General features: G+C 44.6%; 1 protein-coding gene across 1 annotated transcript in view; it reads right to left on the bottom strand.

The window, feature by feature from the left end:
• Positions 1-15,306, bottom strand: part of SNAP25 (synaptosome associated protein 25) — a 153,200-nt gene extending 137,894 nt beyond the window's left edge. The window contains exon 1 of the mRNA XM_040429889.1: positions 15,217-15,306. The gene's annotated coding sequence lies outside the window, so the exon portion shown is untranslated. The remainder of the gene's footprint in view (positions 1-15,216) is intronic.
• Positions 15,307-19,669: the final 4,363 nt, after the last annotated feature.

Raw genomic sequence — 19,669 nt, 5'->3', positions numbered from 1 at the left:
TCATGTCCAAGACCCTGATCCTGTCCAGAGGAACGAGGATTGCTTCCAGGAACGCTGCTGAGAGCTGAGGAGCAAAGCTACATACACTGCCGGAGTGCATGCTTGTTGGAGAGGCATTTGTTCTGTTCAGATCACCAGCGGATGCAGAGCAGGGTCGGTAAGATTATTCACGCACCTCATTACAGTATTGGCGCCTAGAGACTGAGACCAGGAATGTAGTTAGCTAGTTAGGGTCTCTGTTTGTGTCAGGCCACAAGTGTTATACTGTTCATTGCAAGGACTCCATAACTTAAAGTGACATTTCACATTGGAGAGCTGATAAATTTCCCACAAACTCAAGCCAGGTTGGCATTTTGTTCAGAAGGAATACTCAGGCACATGCTACATGACCAGTTATGGGAGGGGGAATACTGTAGAGCTTTGTAAGATTGTAAACTGTTGTGCTGCACCGCAGGCTACCCCGTAACACACAGCCATACAGTGGTTCTTGATTTTTTTAGGGTAATAACAGGTAAGGTGTGGCAGTTTAGTTGTGCCCGCCAGTAGGTAAATAACTGCACTTTCCTCCTGCATCTATCGGAGGGCGCCGTGCTGTGCAGCACAAGGAAAGAAAATACGTTTGTGTGCATGAGCCCTTATTAATAGAAAATCCGAAACAGAAAATGCAGAAAAACTGCACAAAAAAACGCAGGTCCCCTTAGGCTACCTGATCAATGGGTGCGGGTAGACCAGCAGAAATTCTGCACGAAATTCCGTAAGTTTTGTTGCGGGTTTGATGCGATTTTGCTGCAGATCTCACCCTTTCATTGAAAAGGGTGAAGTCTGCACCAAAAATTGCGACTGACGTGCTGTGGATTTCAAAATCTGTATGGCAGGTAAATTTCTGCACAGATTAAAAAAGCAAAGAGGGACATTAAACAAGACTGGCGTTCCCATCTGCCAGTATTGGTCCCTCTGCGCCTCTTAATAAATTAGGCGCATCTCTGCCACTCCATGCGCCTGGAAACTGAAGCTTACGTCAGCTAGGGACTGGCATAGACTTCAGCTATAAATTCCGCCAATTTTTCAACAGACCGCTCTAAGCCCTACCCTATCCCGCTAAGCCCTAACCCTGTTCTCGCCACTTCAGAAAAGTGGTGGGAAGCTTAAAAAGTCACAAATTATTGCTCACACCTGGCGAGCCCCATAACTTGTGACTTATTCCACTATTGTGGGGTAAATGCGGGATGACATTGGTAAATGTCCCTCATTGTGTACAGGATTTGTCTAATCTCATACAATTTGCTGGGACTGTCTTACTCTGCGGTTTTTCCGCACAAAAATCCACGCACGTGGGCAGGTAGCCTTAGGACTCTTTCAGACGAGAAATCTAAAACTCATCCATGTTCAGGCCGGAAAACACGGACAACTTTTTAAACGGACCGCACACGGATGGCATGCGTGTTCAGTTCTTTTTATTGTGCATCCATTCACTTAGATGAGCGAGACTTGCACGAAAATTCACGCTGCATGGCGAATGCTGTGATTATGTCTGCATTGACTGATGGTCCATGTGGAAAACTGCACATGTGAACTGGTCCATTGATTACAATGTGTCAGTGTTCAGTCCGTTCTACGCTAGAGCGACACACGGACATGAACATCTCCTGTCTAAGGGCTCATGCGTACCGTATGTGGAACCATTCATTTCAATGGGTCCGCAAAAAAAAAAAAACAGCAGTTACATTCCGTTTCCATAGGTCTGCTCTGCAAAAAAATAAAACATGTCCTATTATTGTCCACATTATGGACAAGGATAGGCCTGTTCTATTAGAGGCCAGCTGTTCCGTTCCGCAAAATACGGAATGCACACGGACGTCATCCGTATTTTTTTGCAGATTCGTTTTTTGTGGACAGCAAAATACATACAGTCGTGTGCACTAGCGCTAGAGATCTGCCGAAACAGCCTGCTGGATCTCTTTGCATTTCACCATTGCTGGAAGCTTGTACGTCTCCGTCTGGCCCCATTAACTATAATAGGGACCGTCCGCTTTCCAGCAAATACTGTATGCTGAGAATCGGCAAAAAAAAACAAAAAACCTGCAGGATCCCTAGCGCTAGTGTCTAGTGTGAAACTAGCCTTAAAAGAGCCCTAAAAAAAAAAATCACTTTCCTTGGCTAAGCATATACTGTACCTGTAGCAATGGTGACTATCCACCACCTGCATCATAGAAGGAGACTTGTAAGACATGTTTCATCTGCTAGACTTAATCTTAAGGATGCCGGAGTAGGACGCACCTCCTAATAGAATACTGGTAACTGCTTTCCCTGGATATAATGGAGGCCATTTTGGCACCGAAAATGACAGAAATTCAGGCGGATCCAGCATGTAAGTGGAACCTGCACTTTCTGAATTTTATGATAGCCGCTATGGCACATAACAGGTATATTTAGTGTTAGGAACCCGTCTAACTAGAGATTGCCTTGACGTTCGGCAGACGGGCTCAAATAATTTTGTACAAAACGATTTGCCAAGTATCTCTAACTTATTAGTTCAGCATTTGCTATTAGGATGCAATTTTGTACTTTATTTGGTTTGCAGTGAGCTGTTGCATTGCTTGTTTTGTTTAACAGTCTTGTTCTCAGCCATAGCAACGTGCCCCTGCGCTTTGGGATGTGCTGACTGACCCCCTTTTTTTCCTAATAGAATAGGTGCATCTCTGGGGTGTCTATGGCTGTAAATAGTGTTGAGCGAACTTGTGTTCGGCGTACAAGGTTCGGGTTATTAAATAATAAGTTATGGTCCGTGGTGGCGGAATCCATAACGGAATTCTTTGATAACCCAAACCTGAACCTTGTACGCCGAACTTAAAAACACAAGTTCGCTCAACACTAGCTGTAAACTATACTCCAAACCTACACCTGCTCATAGCAGACGTAACTTTGTGCCAGAATTGACGCCAATTTGTGATATAAATTACCATAAATCTGTCTGGTTAGCCTGCCTAATTTTCTCATCGCTTTTAGAAACTTACAGGAAAAGAAAAAAAAATGTCAAAAACGCCAACTTTTTTGCATAGCCATTCGATAAATTCTACCCATAGGTTTTGCTATACCTTTAAAGCCTCTTTCACACGAGGGTGACGGATTAGGTCCGGGTGCGTTCAGTAAAACTCGCACCATTTTTGCAAGCAAGTTCAGTCAGTTTTGTCTGCGAATGCGTTAAGTTTTTTCTGCGTGGGTGCAGTGCGTTTTGATGCGTTTTTCACGTGCGTGCTAAAAAACTGAAGGTTTACAAACAACATCTCTTAGCAACCATCAGTGAAAGATGTACTGCATCCGCACTTGCTTCCGGATTACAATGCGTTTTTCACTGAAGACCCATCACTTCTATGGGGCCAGGGCTGCGTGAAAAACGCAGAATATAGAACGCGCTGCGTTTTTCAGGCAACGCAGAACTGATGCGTGAAAAAAAAAAAACGCTCATGTACACAGACCCATTGAAATGAAAGGGTCAGGATTCAGTGCGGGTGCTAAGCGTTCACTTCACGCATCGCACCCACGCAGAAAACGTGCTCGTGTGAAAGGGGCCTAAAATGGCCTTGTGAGGCTTTGCTTCACCCGGGGAAATGTTTCAGTTTGCTACCCTAGCCCTGTGTACCCTGGCCAAGGCGGATTGCAGATTGTCGGCACCCACCCGGGTAGAGCGGTATAAGATCACCCCAATCATTGCATCTTTATAATAGTGACGAGTGAGTTCTGCGTATAACTAACGCGCAGTACTCTACAGATGAATAACCAAGGCTACTACAAGGTTCTGTAACTGGTTCTAACCCAATTATTCGTTTAGTGGGGGTCCCTGTTACATCACTATAACCTTGTACCCCAATTTACCGCTAGGCTCTTAAGGCGCATGCCTAGTGGTGGTCAGAAGTGGATGCATTGGAGGTTGGTTTATAGTCTCCATTCAATGCTATATACTGTCTGCTTATCTACAGATGACTACTATATACAGTAGGTTATAGTTCGGTAATATAAAGAATGGCTTTTAGTGGGGGCCTCGGGCACAATGCATTTCATGTCGACAGGCGCCAGAGATGTAAATCGGCATAGCCGTTGGTTCGTGGTGAACGTGTCAGAATATCAGGATCCCGCAGACAATCACATAATACACTAACGCTCATCACACCTAACATGGACAGAACGTGGCTTTCCAAGGGAACATTCCCATAAAAATGCAAAAAGGTGACCGTATTTTGTGCTTATTTTTTAGTGAGCAATATGTCCAGAAGATTTAAAGGGGTAGAAGCATCAGATGGGAAACAACTGCGCGGTACTTGGCTGCCGTCCCATAGAGATGAATGGAGGGGAGGTGCATATGCCTGACTTGCTTCTCTGTTCATTTTGGAGGGCTCACAGGGAATTGGGCCACCGTTTTCGTGATCTATTTGGGTCCCAGTGGTAGGACCCCCACCGATCAAATAGTTATCCCCTAGCCTGTGGAGGGGGGAAACTTGAAATAACCCTTTAAAGAGAGATGTTTTAGTAAATACAACACCAAGTTATGAGAATAGGAGGGGTGAGGTGACAGGTCCTCTGTAATAAAGCAATAGGTGAAGAAACAGCCCTCGAACCTTCTGTGGATTGGTCTATGGCTGATATTGTTCTAGGCCTTAGGAGCCATTTCCTAAGCCTGAGATTCCTGATGAAATGAACAATGTAAGGCGCTATCACAGCAGTAACTCGCTGCATTTTTGCTTAAAAGATAGTTAAAGTCAAAATGTACAAAAATAGTGCAGTCCTACAAGGGGAAGTACAAAGGCCACCAGACAATGAGGCAGGGAAAGCAAAACGCTGCGCCAGGTAAAGCAAAGGTATGTGGACGCCATTAGGCATTGCCATGTGAAACCAGGAGATGTTTGGCCTTGTAGAATGTACACAGGAGATATCTGCTTAATGAAAATCCATTCTTGGGTCCATTCACACGTCCGCAAAATGGGTCCGCATCCGTTCCGCAATTTTGTGGAACAGGTGCGGACCCATTCATTTTCAATGGGGCCGGAATGTGCTGTCCGCATTTGCGGACAAGAAAAGGCATTTTCTATGAGAGTGCTGGTGGTGTGCGGTCCACACAATGCGAAACGCACATTGCCGGTGTCCGTTTTTTGCGGATCCGCAAAACACATACGGACGTGTGAATGGACCCTAAGAGTCATTTCCAGAAAAAATATAAAAAAATCAGAGTAGGCGCAGGCAAGAGAAAAAACAGCTACATTATAATCACTGTGGTGACGGCTCCATAATGAAGAGACTGATATAAATGGGATTAGTGGCCTCCATGACGTATGGAAATGGGAAAAGACTTGTCCCTGGAAGTCATCGATATTTATCAGTAAATTGGACTCACATGCAATCATATATTACACGCACAGCTAATCGTTAATGGTAACACTCGTTAGTGGTGATCTGGCAGTGTAATACTACTGCTGGTTACCGATGAACGCGCAAACATTCATCCGGCAATTGGAATCTTTCAGCAGGCTTAAAAATCATTGTTTGCCGACCAGGGGTGCACCGCCATTGGAGGGGGGGGGGGGGAGGAAAGGCCTTGGGCAATGAGTGCTTTCGTTGTGGAAGCGTTCATCTTGCTATATTTAACAGTATGTTTTGTAGCACTATATGTAATGTTTTCCAAGTATGCCTTTAACAGTAAGGCTGGAGGGATGGGGTTAGGCATTTTATTTTTTGACTCAGGCAGCAGAGTCTAGATCCACCCCGCTGTGTAATCATGATCTGTTGCCAGTAATCAGAATGGGGACAAGCGATGACATTGTGATCATTCCTCCCCATACTGTGGAGGAGATTGATACATGTAATAGCAGGAGTCTCCTTCCGACAACTGCCTTAAGTTAGTATATCTAACAGATGTCTCACAAGTTTTTAGAATTCTGCACTAGGCTGGTAATCCAGAAGGATCCTCCACTGAATCGACTGACCATTTAAGATGAATCTTCTTCCACTCTCTCCAAGGTAAATGCTATTTGTGCAGTTTCTCTGGCGGATGGGTTGTCTATTATACACTTTCTCCATGGTCACAGCTAGTTGGGTTTTCAACGTAATGGACCAAAGTCCTAAACTGGTTCTTAAGCCCAATGCAGTTTATGTTCCCATTAGGATGCAATTTACTATCATCCATTCTATGGTATTTGTTTTCTATCTGTCCCATCCTACAACTGTTGTGCCTTTTGTCTGTCTGCTTCCTCTCTCTCATATCTGCTATACATCTTTCTATTCCCTCCCACTGATATGTGTCCTACATCCATCTCCTCCCTCCCACCGTTGTGTCCTGTACCGGTCTACTCCAGCTGTCTGTGCCTTACATCAGTCTCGTACTCCCGAAGGAAAATGCCTCATACCTGTCTGGTCCCTCTCTTTGTATTGTGCCTTACATCTGTCCTCCCAATGGAATATGCCTTAAATCTGTCTCACTCACAATCAATGGTGATCATGGAGGCAAGCAGCTCGAGGGACTATCTTCAGTATTAGAGAAGGTCCCAAGGTGAGGGATAGCTAGGGATTACTGTGGAGGACAGAAGGATGGAGTGTCGATTTCTCTCTTCCATTATACAGGTGTGGCCATGACGGCCCTGTAATAATCTTAACCTCTTTGTTTCCAGATCTCATATGTTCATAGTAGAATTTGGTTCTAGTCATTGGGTTTCAGTAAGGCCCAATGGTTATTTGTGGTTCTCTGCTCTAAATAGTATGCGCTTTATCTAATATTTTCTTTATATAATATGTATCTAATATTTTCCTTGTCTTATTCCTCCCAACAACAAAGTCTGGTTGAACTGGTTGCTGCCTCTTCTCACTTAGAGATGTTACCTCATCGAGACCTTTTTTGGGAGCCATAACATACACCTAATTTCTCCAGGGAAAGCAATGGCAAGCCAGGCATTGTTCTAGGCGTGACCAATGCAGGGGAATGCCAGGGTGGGTATTGAGATAGATGGCCATCCATGAAATGAAAAATTTAATGGACAGTTCAAGTCCATGACGGCGAGTTCCCCTTTTACTTAATGACTCTCTGCTCTGGCTAATAAGGTCCCCAAAAACATGGTAATGGCCATTTCAATCACAACGGAGATTGGTTGGATGAAATTTAACAAAGAACCATTGTTTTTCCCGATCAATGACCATCATCATCTGGAAGGAAGTAATCTTTGTTTGAACACTTGATCTGATTTTTGGATGAACAATCTTTCATTTTTTTAAAGATCTTTTGTCCACAATTGATCTTTCCTTCAAAGAAAGATTGTTCCTCATTCGTTGTCACTAAAAAATGATGGCCAGTTTAACCAATGTATCATCAAATATGGACTAAAATGTTCTTGATAAAATGATCATACACCACACATTGTTCCACACATTGTTCATCCTTTACTTGTATCTGATAGGTATGTCCATCTTTAGAAGGAGTTCCAATATGGGAGATCCCCTTCTAAAATATCTAATAGGGCATATGGAAGGGGGCTGTCACTTATTATTGGTTGCGCTGCTCATTATCTATCGGAGACGTTGCCCATTCATTCTACCAATGCTTGCTCTCTACTTGTCAGAGGGGAGGTGCAGTCCCATTCTGTTCTTTTCCTCTGACAAGGAGGGAAGATCCATCCTTAATTTTGGTATCTGTCATCTAAGATTCTAACAAAAGCAGAAGTAAAGCTCTGGAGCGGAGTTACAATGATTCCAACCCCAATGCACTCCTGGAAAAAGGAGCTAAAGGAAGGTCTTGTGGTGTGGCGCTGCTGCCCACCCAAAGGGCAGGTACGGACCAGAACAGGAGAAAGTAAATACGTTTTTGAACAACATTAGAATTAGGATTTATGTTAAAAGGATTGTCCAACCCCACTGCTATTGTAGTTATGGCCCTAAATCTGTTTCGCCTAAAGATAGAGAGGTCACTGTTCCAATCCGAAGGTCCTCTCCTGGCTGTTTCCAGTTCACTGCCATATGCACTGCTGCAGCCATTCACTGGCTGCAGCAGTGATGTGTCCCCAAGTGGCAAATGACTGCTAAGGCAAGTGATGACAGACAGGGGGTCGTACTTCCAAAAGCAGTGGGAATAGGGCCCCTCAGTGTTGGAACAGAGCACCAGTGAAAAAGTAAGTGCCGTTCTTTCCTTACGTAGAGCAAATTTGGGGCCATAACTACAATTTTGGTGTGTGTCGGACAACCCCTTTAATGCCTAGAGTATTTCTTTTTAGAACTTGGTTTGTGGCATAACTCCTTCAACTAAGGCCATAGCATTCTTATTCTGTGGCCTGAGAAATGAAGGAATTTTCATTGATTTATTATTGGCGATGCTCCCTCTTGATGTATAGGGATCAGGTCTGGCTTCCTTTCACAGCAGGATCCATATTGCGTTCAGTGCCCAGTAATCCTTATCTCCAGTGTTCATGAAAACGATGTGACAGTACTGAAGTAAAGAATCAGATTGCCGAATAGCGTTCTTCTGCAGGCTACACATGTCCTCCATTAATAACACATGGCTAAGGAACCTAACGTACATATGAAGCTGTATACAAGACGTTCCACAAAGATGACTTAGATGATAAAACATAAAGCGGCATACATACAAGAAACGTGATATCACAGCAAGTGCTTTGTGGCTGCACTGTTACATGCTGGTCAAAAATACAAAATGGCTGCCCCAGCTCTAGCTGTGAGGTAAATGGCACCAGCCTTGTGTAGCTCTTTAGAATCGCTGTATACTATATACTGTTTGTATGTCGAGTGCAATCATATCTACTACCAAAGCAGCCGCTTTGGGGACCAATAGCTAAGGGGGGCATGTTTCTTTTTAAAGGGATACCAGAGGAGAGAGAGACATAAACATCGTCGAAGGGGACCCAGAAAAGAGAGCTGTTCCCTTAGAGTGTATGAGGGACTCCTGCTTGCCCATGCTTTACATATACAACCATTCACACAATGGCCGCCCAGAAGCAGCTTCCCCCAGCAATAGCAGCTGATGTGTGTGGGAGTGACAAAGCCAGACCTGATGTCATCTACAGTGAATTTAATAAAAAAGGACCAGTCTCCATGAAAGTCACCTATTGTAAAAAAACACACCCTTAAAGGGGTTGTCCCACAAAAAATATTCTACAGTTTTCAAACCATCAGCTGCATCTGAATACTTCTGTAATTACATGTAATTAAACATTTTGTATAGCCACTGGGTTATTCAATAAAATGTATCTGTATAGCGCCTCCTGCTGTTTGTTTTTTCTCTTATTTCTTTGTCCTGCTCACTGAGATGGCCGCACATGCTCAGTTTCATCCTTCAGCTGCCTCCTGAGCTGTGATAGGTAGAGCTGAGACACGCCCCCTGAGCTGAAGCAGTAAAGACACTCCCCTTGAGCTGTCAGCACAGAGCTGAGCTGTCAGCACAGAGCTTAGCCGCGCCCAGGCCAGTTGATGCTAGTCGTGACGTCGCTGGGCTTGCGGTAAACAGCGAGAAGGCCGCGGCGCTACTGCCAGCGCCGCAGGCTTCTCAAACAGCTGATCGGCGGGGGGCCCGGGTGTCGGACCCCCGCCGATCAGATGCTGATGATCTATCCAGAGGATAGATCATCAGTTTAAAAAAACTGCAGAACCCCTTTAAGCTTCTTGCTGCTGCGTATAGCAAAGTAATGGCCTGCTCCATTTTTTATTTGGGACCTCATCATGAATGATTTCAGTGAAATGCTTTCAAGCAATTAATAGCTAAATTATATTTTTATCCTGAAAATATGATGAGCCATGTCATATACAGGAAACATAATCTTCCAGTAATGCGTGAAAGAACTGCTGGGCCCAGTGTTTGCTGTACCAGCGGCTACAGGGTGTGCACTGGTTATATAATGAGTGATGCCCAAATTCGTTTGCTAACATTTAACCATTTCTTTCCCTACTTTTATAAGGTTTCAGATGCGTGCGTTCACCTCCTCTCAGCTCTTGCGGTGTATTCTAGGCCTAGCTCAGGCCTGTGAGTCAGCATCCGCTATTGGTGCATAGGCTTTATACATCCAGATCCCACGACTTCTACGTAGAATCCCTCCTGCAGATTTTCAGCCCTCTCCACCATCCATTTCCAGCTGCATCCTGACCTTCCCCTCTGCCATTAAATATGGATGACATTGCTATCTGACATTTTCGGACTGTGCATAAATCAGCAATAACGGCGGTATCTGCTATTCCTGGATGACACTGATGCTATGCTGCTCTTACACGACGGTAATACATATATAGCGGTAAAAAGCCCAACTTGATTGAGGGTTTATTGATTTGCTGACGACGCGAATCCATCTGACTACATTTTGTAAGATTACCACACAACAGTTTTGACTGATTACATTTGGCTAATGCATCTGATGACCCTGACAGAAGCAATAAATGGTTAACATAGGAGTCTGCACATGTATACCTGCACATAAGATATATACACACACACACACACATGTATACCTGCACATAAGATATATACACACACACTGTGTGCACAATGATTAGGCAAGTTGTATTTTTGAGGATCAATTTTACTATTCAGCACAAAATACTGAAAAATGTTGGTCAGTCCAAAATGTTAATAAACCTCAAACCTGAATATTTAAGAAAGTAAAAGTGAGGTTTTGGCTTTCTGAGGAGAATATCTATGTGTGCAGAATCATTATGTCACTAGACGAAACGGCCTTCTTTTCAGTAACGGCCATAAGCCGTCCATCCATGGAGTCGGTCGGTTTCTGAATCTGTCGACGATCACCTTTTTGTGCAGCAGCAACCACGGCCTCCCAGATACTGTTCAGAGAGGTGGACTGTTTTCCTTTTACCGTAAATCTCCCATTTAAAGGGGTTGTCCTTGTTCAGAGTTTCTCCAAGGCAGCCCCCCCCCCTGATGTTAGCATCGGAGCAATTCATGCTCCGATGCGCTCCCTTGCCCTGCGCGATGGCTCTTTTATTCACAATAATACACTGCCGGGTGGAGGCTTCCACCCAGCAGTGTGTTCGGTGACGTCACCAGCTATGATGGGCGGGCCTTAGCGCTGCCCTAGCCGTTTTACAGGCTAGGGCAGCGCTAAAGCCCGCCCATTAGTGCCGGTGATGTCACTGGGCTCACTGCTAAGCGGAAGCCTCCATCTGGCATCCCGAAGGAGAACCCGGTACGTCACCGGAACTCCAGAAAATGCCTTTGCCCTGCGCGGTTTAGCGCAGGGCAAAGGAGAGCATCGGAGCATGAACTGCTCCGATGCTCAAGTCAGGGGGGCTGCCGGGGTGAAATTCTGGGTATGTCCAGGTTCAGCTCTGAACCCGGACAACCCCTTTAAGAAGGGCCCACAAGTTCTCAATAGGGTTTAGGTCAGGTGAGGAAGACGGCCATGTCATTATTCGCTCATCTTTATGGCTGGCCATGCAGTAGAGTACTTCAATGGCGCAATGGATTGCATAAAAATCATGGTTTTCTTGAAAGATACAGACTTTTTCCTATACCACTGCTTGAAGAAATTATCTATCATTAACTAGAGTAGGTTTGGAAGTTGATTTTCAGTCTATCTTCAACAAGAAAAGGTCCAAGGGGTTCACCTTTAATCATAATAGCCCATAGCAGTACCCCACCCCCACCTTACTGGTGTCTGAGTCGGAGTGGATCTCGGTGCTTGTTACTGATCCAGCCACGGGACCACCCATCTGGTCCGTCAAGGGTCACTCTCATCTCTTCAGATATGTCTTGGCCCGGTCTTGATTTTTCTACTTCTGTGTCTTGTTCAGTGGTGGTCGGTTTCAGGCTTCCTTACCTCGGCCATGTCTCTGGGCACTGAGCACCTTGTACTTCTGGGCACTCCAGGGAGGTTGCCGTTCGGGAATATGACCGCACTGGAGGATAATGGCTTCCTGGTCGTTTCACGTTTGATGCTTCTCAAATCTTTGGCATCAATTTGTGTCTCTTTTTCTGAACACGTTTCTTGCGACCCTGTTGACTATTTGCTACAAAACGTTTGATGTTTCTGTGATCACGCCCCAATATCTTAGCAATTTCAGGAGTGTTACATCCCTCTGAAAGACTTTTTGACTTTTCGAGTCGGTAAATCTCTGTTTGGCCCATTTTAGCAGAGGAAAACAAGCCGCCTAATAATTATGCACCTGGAGTTGGAAAATATGCTTAAAAATGATGACATGGTCAAAATACTTGCCTAATAATTGTGCAGATAGTGTATATATGTATATAAGGCATGTACACACAAATATGTATATATAACACACACACACACATATGTATCTACAAATACACACAAATGTGTGTCCACACTCATATACACATATGTACAATACTCACATCTGTGCACACACACAGATATACAGACACATGTACACAGATATATACACACAAACAGGTACATAGATATACACAGATATATACACACACGTACACAGATATATACACACACACACACAGATATATACACACACACACACGTACACAGATATATACACACACACAGATATATACACACACACGTACACAGATATGTACACACACAGATATATACACACACACGTACACAGATATATATACACACACACACACACATACACAGATATATACACACACACACACACACACACACATGTACATAGGTATATACACACACACACACACACACACACATGTACATAGGTATATACACACACATGTACACAGATATATACACACACATGTACACAGATATATACACACACACAGATATATACAAACACACAGATATATACACACACACGTACACAGATATGTACACACACAGATATATACACACACGTACACAGATATATATACACACACACACACACAGATATATACACACACACATGTACACAGATATATACACACACATGTACATAGGTATATACACACACATGTACACAGATATATATACACACACACACACACAGATATATACACACACACATGTACACAGATATATACACACACATGTACATAGGTATATACACACACATGTACACAGATATATACACACACATGTACACAGATATACATACCCATCCATATTCATACACATGCATAAACATACAATACTCACTTGCCTAATAATTGTGCAGATAGTATATATATGTATATAGACACATAAGGCATGTACACACATAAATATATATAACACACACATTTAATCACTCGTACAAATGTGTGTCCACACTGTACAATACTCACATCCATGTATATATATATATACACACACATATATAATTATAAACACACACATCCACATTCATACACATACAATACTCACATTAGTGTACATATGTATGTATGAATTTACACACACGCATCCACACCTACATACATGCACAGGCATGATGTGATCTACAAAAGCACTGAGCGATGTTAATTCCCTGAGGGTCCCAGTGGGGGTCATTTTTCATAGGCGATGCTGACCTATTGATCTGGACAAGAAGACAAAACCGCTGATTTCGCCCCCCCCCCCCCCCATCTGTATTGTGCGCTGGGCACTTTAACAGGTCGCACATCTGCAGTGTTGCGCCATATGATGCATCAGAGGAACCCTTCAACGTGTTCTCCATTCTAATAGGCAGCAATCTTCCCTTTTTCCCTGCCACGTCTATAGATGCCAGGCGTGTCTGATCCCACCTGCATGCCCACAACATGACACCGTACCATAGACCACCATCCAACGCCAAGTCCATCATTCTCATTCTAAGCCACCCCTCACAACACGGATCACGTCTGACCTCACAGCTCTCATTCACAATAAACTGTCCTTATAGTTCAGCATTTTAAGGGTGCGATCACGCGGTCGGGTTTCTGCGTGGAGTTCTGGAAGCCAAAATTAAAGAAGAGACGCCGTATCCGTCCTTAATATTTTCTCTCCTTTTTATGATCCATCCCTGCATACAGAAACCGTGTGCCCGTACCCTTACAGTGCCGAGGACATACGACACGGACCGCTACATGTAAAGGACTCTCTCTATCGGGCGTTGGCATGCCATTGCCATGCAGACTATCTCACCTCTTTTACCTATCCTGCAGACTATCTCACCTCCATTATACTATTCTGCAGACAGCCTATACTATAGTGAATCCCATGTCCCAATCTACAGTCCAACATATTCACATATAAAATGACATTTTTTTTCTTAATTTAGGATTGTACAACCAAAAGCAAACTCCTTCTGCATCGAAATTCCCCAGACGCCTCATTTACATCACAGGCGCAATGGTGGGGTGGGGTCCTCCGTCGCCGTCCCAGAAAATCCCCCCCCAGGCAGGATTGCTGCTTTCCTCCCCTCCGGGTAATTAAGGCGCTCTGTTTACTCCGCACCTACGGGTTTTAATGCCTGTTTTCAACAACCTGCCATTTACCACCGGAGCCGCCGTAAAGCTGCTCCAGCCGCCGCCGCCGCCCGTCACGTCCTTCGCGCCGCACATCGTCACGCAGGTAGCACAAGACGACGATTTCAGGAAGAAATCATCCGCCCCCCCCCCCCCCCCTACGTCTCGGTACCTTTAGATGAAGACGTACAACACCCAGCGCTGGCATTCACATGGGAAGGAGCCCCTGCCTTTATTATAAACAAATCTGCGTCTCCGCCGTGGCTCCCCCTAGAGGTGATGCCCCCCCCACTCCAGCTGTAATGCAGATCCCCTCCCCCTTTGCTTTCTCACTAGTGGGTAACAAAACCAGCAGTAATTACTAATGCCCCAGCACGTAACGCTATCCGCTTTTTTTTTTTACGCAATTATGGAGCTGTCTGGACCTGCAGACCCCCCCCAACATAAAGCCATATATAGATGTATATGTCTACACTGCACATATACATATAGACACCACCAGTATATATCAGGGGTGGCACACATTCAGCTCTGCTACATCCAGCCTCTGCAGAGGAGCTGTCCGCCGTGCTCTGGTGCTGAATCCTCCCACCTGCCTCCAGACAGCTCCTCAGCAATCACGACAGCGCCTCTCCCGCTGCAGAGACCCCATAATACTATCACGACTCGAGTCAAGGGAGGATCACGACGGCCTCTGCTATGCGGATCCAGCAGCAAGAGATTTGTCGGCGACATCAAGACTCTTCTTTCTCCTCCTTAAACAAGAAATCTGGGGATGCAGACCTGAATGCTCCTCCGAGCAGATGGAGGGATGGAGGGGGGGGGCGCTGACTTACCTCGCAGTCGGCTGCTGCAGGGAGCGGGTGTCGCCTCGGAAGGGATGGAGCTGCGGGGAGGCAAGAAGCAGCGTTCCTGACCTCCTCGAGTCTTCTTCTTCAATGGAAGAAGAGCTCTGCCCTTATCAAAGATGGCCGTCACTCTTGACGTCAGCAGCTTTTAATAGACATCTATCATGGGGCGGGGGATGTGGGAGGAGTCAGGGGGGGGCTGGAGTCATCGTCTGCTGCAGCACATCACGTTCTGCCTCTAGGTGCACTGGTGTGACTTACCTAGACATAGGAGGGTGGGGGCTGCATAGGTTGGCATTGCTGTATTTATTGGGGGGGGGGCTGCCATGCTTTACACTAATGCAGCACTGATTGACTTCCTCCAAAGGGATCTCCCTCTCCTGTGTGGACTCCTTATAAGGGGAACCTACGTGGGCAGCTCATGTACAGACGCCTTTCAAGTGATTTCTGCTCCCAGATGGGGTCTTAGAGGCTGAGTCCATTCATAGACGGATGCAGAGGACATCCCTGATCATGGACTGTATACTGTACCTGTCCGATGGGGGATCTGCAGGTATTAGATGTGGGTTTTCTGCTCAAGCATTTGAAACAGATGTAGCAGAGCTGTCTCAGTTCACTGTCTTGTTGTACTGACAAACTGAACTCTGCTACATCTGTCCTTGCAGGGCTGGAGCAGACGTACAGTAGGGTTTGTCTAGGGATTCTCCTTTTCTTATGCCTGATTAGGACACACTGAACTGATAGGATTGGATCTCCCTACCGCCGTCTAGACCCTACGATTTAAGCTCTGGACGTCTTTCCTGATACTGATGCACGCTGTATTCTGCGTATAGCGCATCACTTTTTCTGCAGCGGCTCTGTCATCACAGAGGCTTCCTCTGCTGTTGGACGTGATTGCTGGGGTTTCCTAGCAGCAGGACCTGTCTGTGGATATTAAAAGGGGAGTTCAGAACTGGACAACCCCTTTAATAATGCTAGAACTGGAAACAGAACAATAGAGAGGCACCATTTCACCGCCCACCCATTTACCTGCCTTCATACCCAGGCTGACTACTGACTACTGTCAAAGGGCAGCCTATGGTCTGTTCACTGGATTTCTAGGAAATCACAGAAAATGTGAGATTTTCCGCCGCCCTGCAGGTTTGTATCACACAGAAGTCTCATTGGAAGGGAATCCTCTAGTAACCACATTACCATAAGGAAGGACTATTCATGCGATTCCCCAACACAGTCCGTTCTAGAAGCTTTACCTGAAAGGGTTGAGGGGTTTGAAGAAAATTCAAGTATCCTATTAGCATTCGGAGTTAATAAAGGGAGGTCTCCTCTTCAGAGCAGGAAGCACGCCATTACTAGGACATCCCATTGAGCTCAATAGGCACCGTGTAATACTGTATACCCCCTTTCTGCCAGGTATGCAAGACCAGTGCTTTCCACCGCACTACAGAAAAGAATGTCTGAAGGAGGGCATGTGACCGCCCAAAATGTCAAGACGGATACAGAAGCTTTGGTGATGACTGCAATACATTTTTTATATTGCAAGCAACCTATGGTGTAGCAGTGCTGTCTCTAAACCTGGGGGTACACCTCGCACACCCTTCTTCCTGACAGAAAAGACAGCACACAGGATCCTTTTAGGACCATGCTCTTTCATGTTGCTTAGGCTACTTTCACACCTGCATTAGGTGCGTATCCGTCTGGTATCTGCACCAGCTGTACATATAGTATGACCTGTGCTGTGCTTGTATGTAATCTTCTTTCACCATTCTATCAGAACCCCTACTTATCTTCACTTCTTCCCCCAGTTTAAGAATCTGTTTTCACAACCAAGCCCAGAACTGGAAACCATCTCCCATGAATACTTCTGACATTATGAGTGGAGCATTACTGCCCTGTTCCCTCTTCGGCCTTTAAAGGGAGTCTGTCAGCAGTTTTGTCATTTGAAAACTACTGCCAGACATCCTGTATTTTTTGCCCTATAAGATTCAACTTGGTTTTAGAGGAGGAAAATAAGAAAACATATATTTTTCATCAGACCTCAGATCCGACCCTCAATGTTAATCGGACCTCCAAACAGACCTCAGATCAGACCCTCCCAATGTTCATCAGACCTCAGCTCAGACCCCCAATGTTAATAAGACCCCCAATCAGACTTCAGATCAGACACCCCAGGGTTAATAAGACCCCCAATAAATCCTCAGCTCAGACCCCCGATGTTTATAAGACCCCCAATCAAACCTCAGATTAGACTTCCATTGGTCACATGTATGCTGTATGAGGGCTTATTATTTGCAGGACAGGTTGTACTTTCTAATGCCACCATTGCCAGCATTTTCCCCTACTTTGGGGAGGGGGGGGGGGTGTCTTATAGAGCAAAAAAATATGGTAAGTAGGGGCATAATTCATTTCCCACTTTTAATGACCAGAATGTTGTAAAAATGAACTTTGAATGCTGCAGACACAGTCAGGGCTGCCATCCCCTTAAACAGCTCAAGGCCTGGGCCCTTGTTATGGGGGATCTGTGGATGACACTGTTATGGGGGATCTGTGGATGACACTGTTATGGGGGATCTGTGGATGACACTGTTATGGGGGATCTGTGGATGGCACTGTTATGGGGGATCTGTGGATGACACTGTTATGGAGGGGGATCTGTGGATGACACATACCGTATATGGCATCTTATGCTATGTGTCATCCACAGATCCCCCTCCATAACAGTGTCATCCACAGATCCCCCATAAGTGTCATCCACAGATCGCCCTCCCCATAACAGTGCACAGATCCTCCTCCATAACAGTGTCATCCACAGATCCCCCCATAAGCGTCATCCACAGACCCCCCCCATAACAGTGTCATCCACGGATCCCCCTCCCTATAACAGTGCCGTCATCCATAGATCCCCCTCCCCGTTGCTCACAGTAGTATACATTTATAAACTGTAATCGGTATCCTGCAGACAGTAACTTTAACTTTAAAGGGACACTGACAGGCCCAATAAGCATTTTTAGCTATATATATATATGCAGGCATAGGTCTTCTAATGTTTATTAAAAACATATAAGTATACCCCCTGTCCACCTTATAAATACAGTAAAATCATGTTTGATTACCTGATAGAATCGCTCTCCTTTGCGCCCAAGGGGCGGCATTTCAGCTCCACTTGTCCCAGCCGCGCCCCAACCGCCGTTTTCAAGCGCCTCCCAGCTCATCAATATTCACTTCGAACGTCTAATACTAAATGTGACTTTCGGTTCGATAGTCATCCGAACATTTACTGGGCACTTTAAATCAGAGAAAGTTTATCGAATTTTTTAAAATATCGATATAACTCAAAGGGCAATACTATACGCCATAGAAGATAAATACACCATTCTTATTCTAAATATTTTTACACTATGTTATATATTCTTTACACTATGATATATATTTAAATGATGTTTTTATCACCTCAGCAACTATTTTAGACATATTGGAGTGTATTATATATTAGTCAGGTTTTATTATTATTGTTTTTTATGATTGTATATTTTAAGTTGTCATATCTGCATTACGTGTAATAATAAATATTTAATTGTTACCACTGCCCATATTTGTACGTATCTCTGTGTGGTCCAGGTGGTGAGTGCTCAGCCTTTCTAACTATTTGCAAGTAATACTTTCTGATATTACTTTTAAACCTTTGCCCCTCTAATTTAAAACTATGTCCTCTTGTAGCAGTTTTTCTTCTTATAAATATTCTCTCCTCTTTTACCTTGTTGATTCCCTTTATGTATTTAAAAGTTTCTATCATATCCCCTCTGTCTCGTCTTTCTTCCAAGCTATACATGTTAAGGTCCTTTAATCTTTCCTGGTAAGTTTCATCCTACAATCCATGTACCAGTTTAGTAGCTCTTCTCTGAACTCTCTCCAAAGTATCAATATCCTTCTGGAGATATGGTCTCCAGTACTGCGCACAATACTCCAAATGAGGTCTCACTAGTGCTCTGTAGAGCGGCATGAGCACCTCCCTCTTTCTACTGGTAATGCCTCTCCCTATACACCCAAGCATTCTGCTAGCATTTCCTGCTGCTCTATGACATTGTCTGCCTACCTTTAAGTCTTCTGTAATAATGACCCCTAAATCCCTTTCCTCAGATACTGGGGTTAGGACTGTATCACTGATTTTATATTCTGCTCTTGGGTTTTTACGCCCCAGTTGCATTATCAACACTATATTTTAGTTGCCATATTTTTGACCTTTCCTCTAGTTTTCCTAAATCCTTTTCCATTTGGTGTATCCCTCCGGGAACATCAACCTGTCACAAATCTTTGTGTCATCAGCAAAAAGACACACCTTACCATCGAGGCCTTCTGCAATTTTGCTGATAAAGATAACGATATGGGTCCCAGAACAGATCCCTGAGGTACCCCACTGGTAACAAGACCTTGGTCTAAATATACT

This window comes from Bufo bufo, chromosome 4, assembly GCF_905171765.1.
Source record: "Bufo bufo chromosome 4, aBufBuf1.1, whole genome shotgun sequence".
Lineage (NCBI taxonomy): Eukaryota > Metazoa > Chordata > Amphibia > Anura > Bufonidae > Bufo > Bufo bufo.
This window is presented reverse-complemented; position numbering and strand designations above follow the sequence as displayed.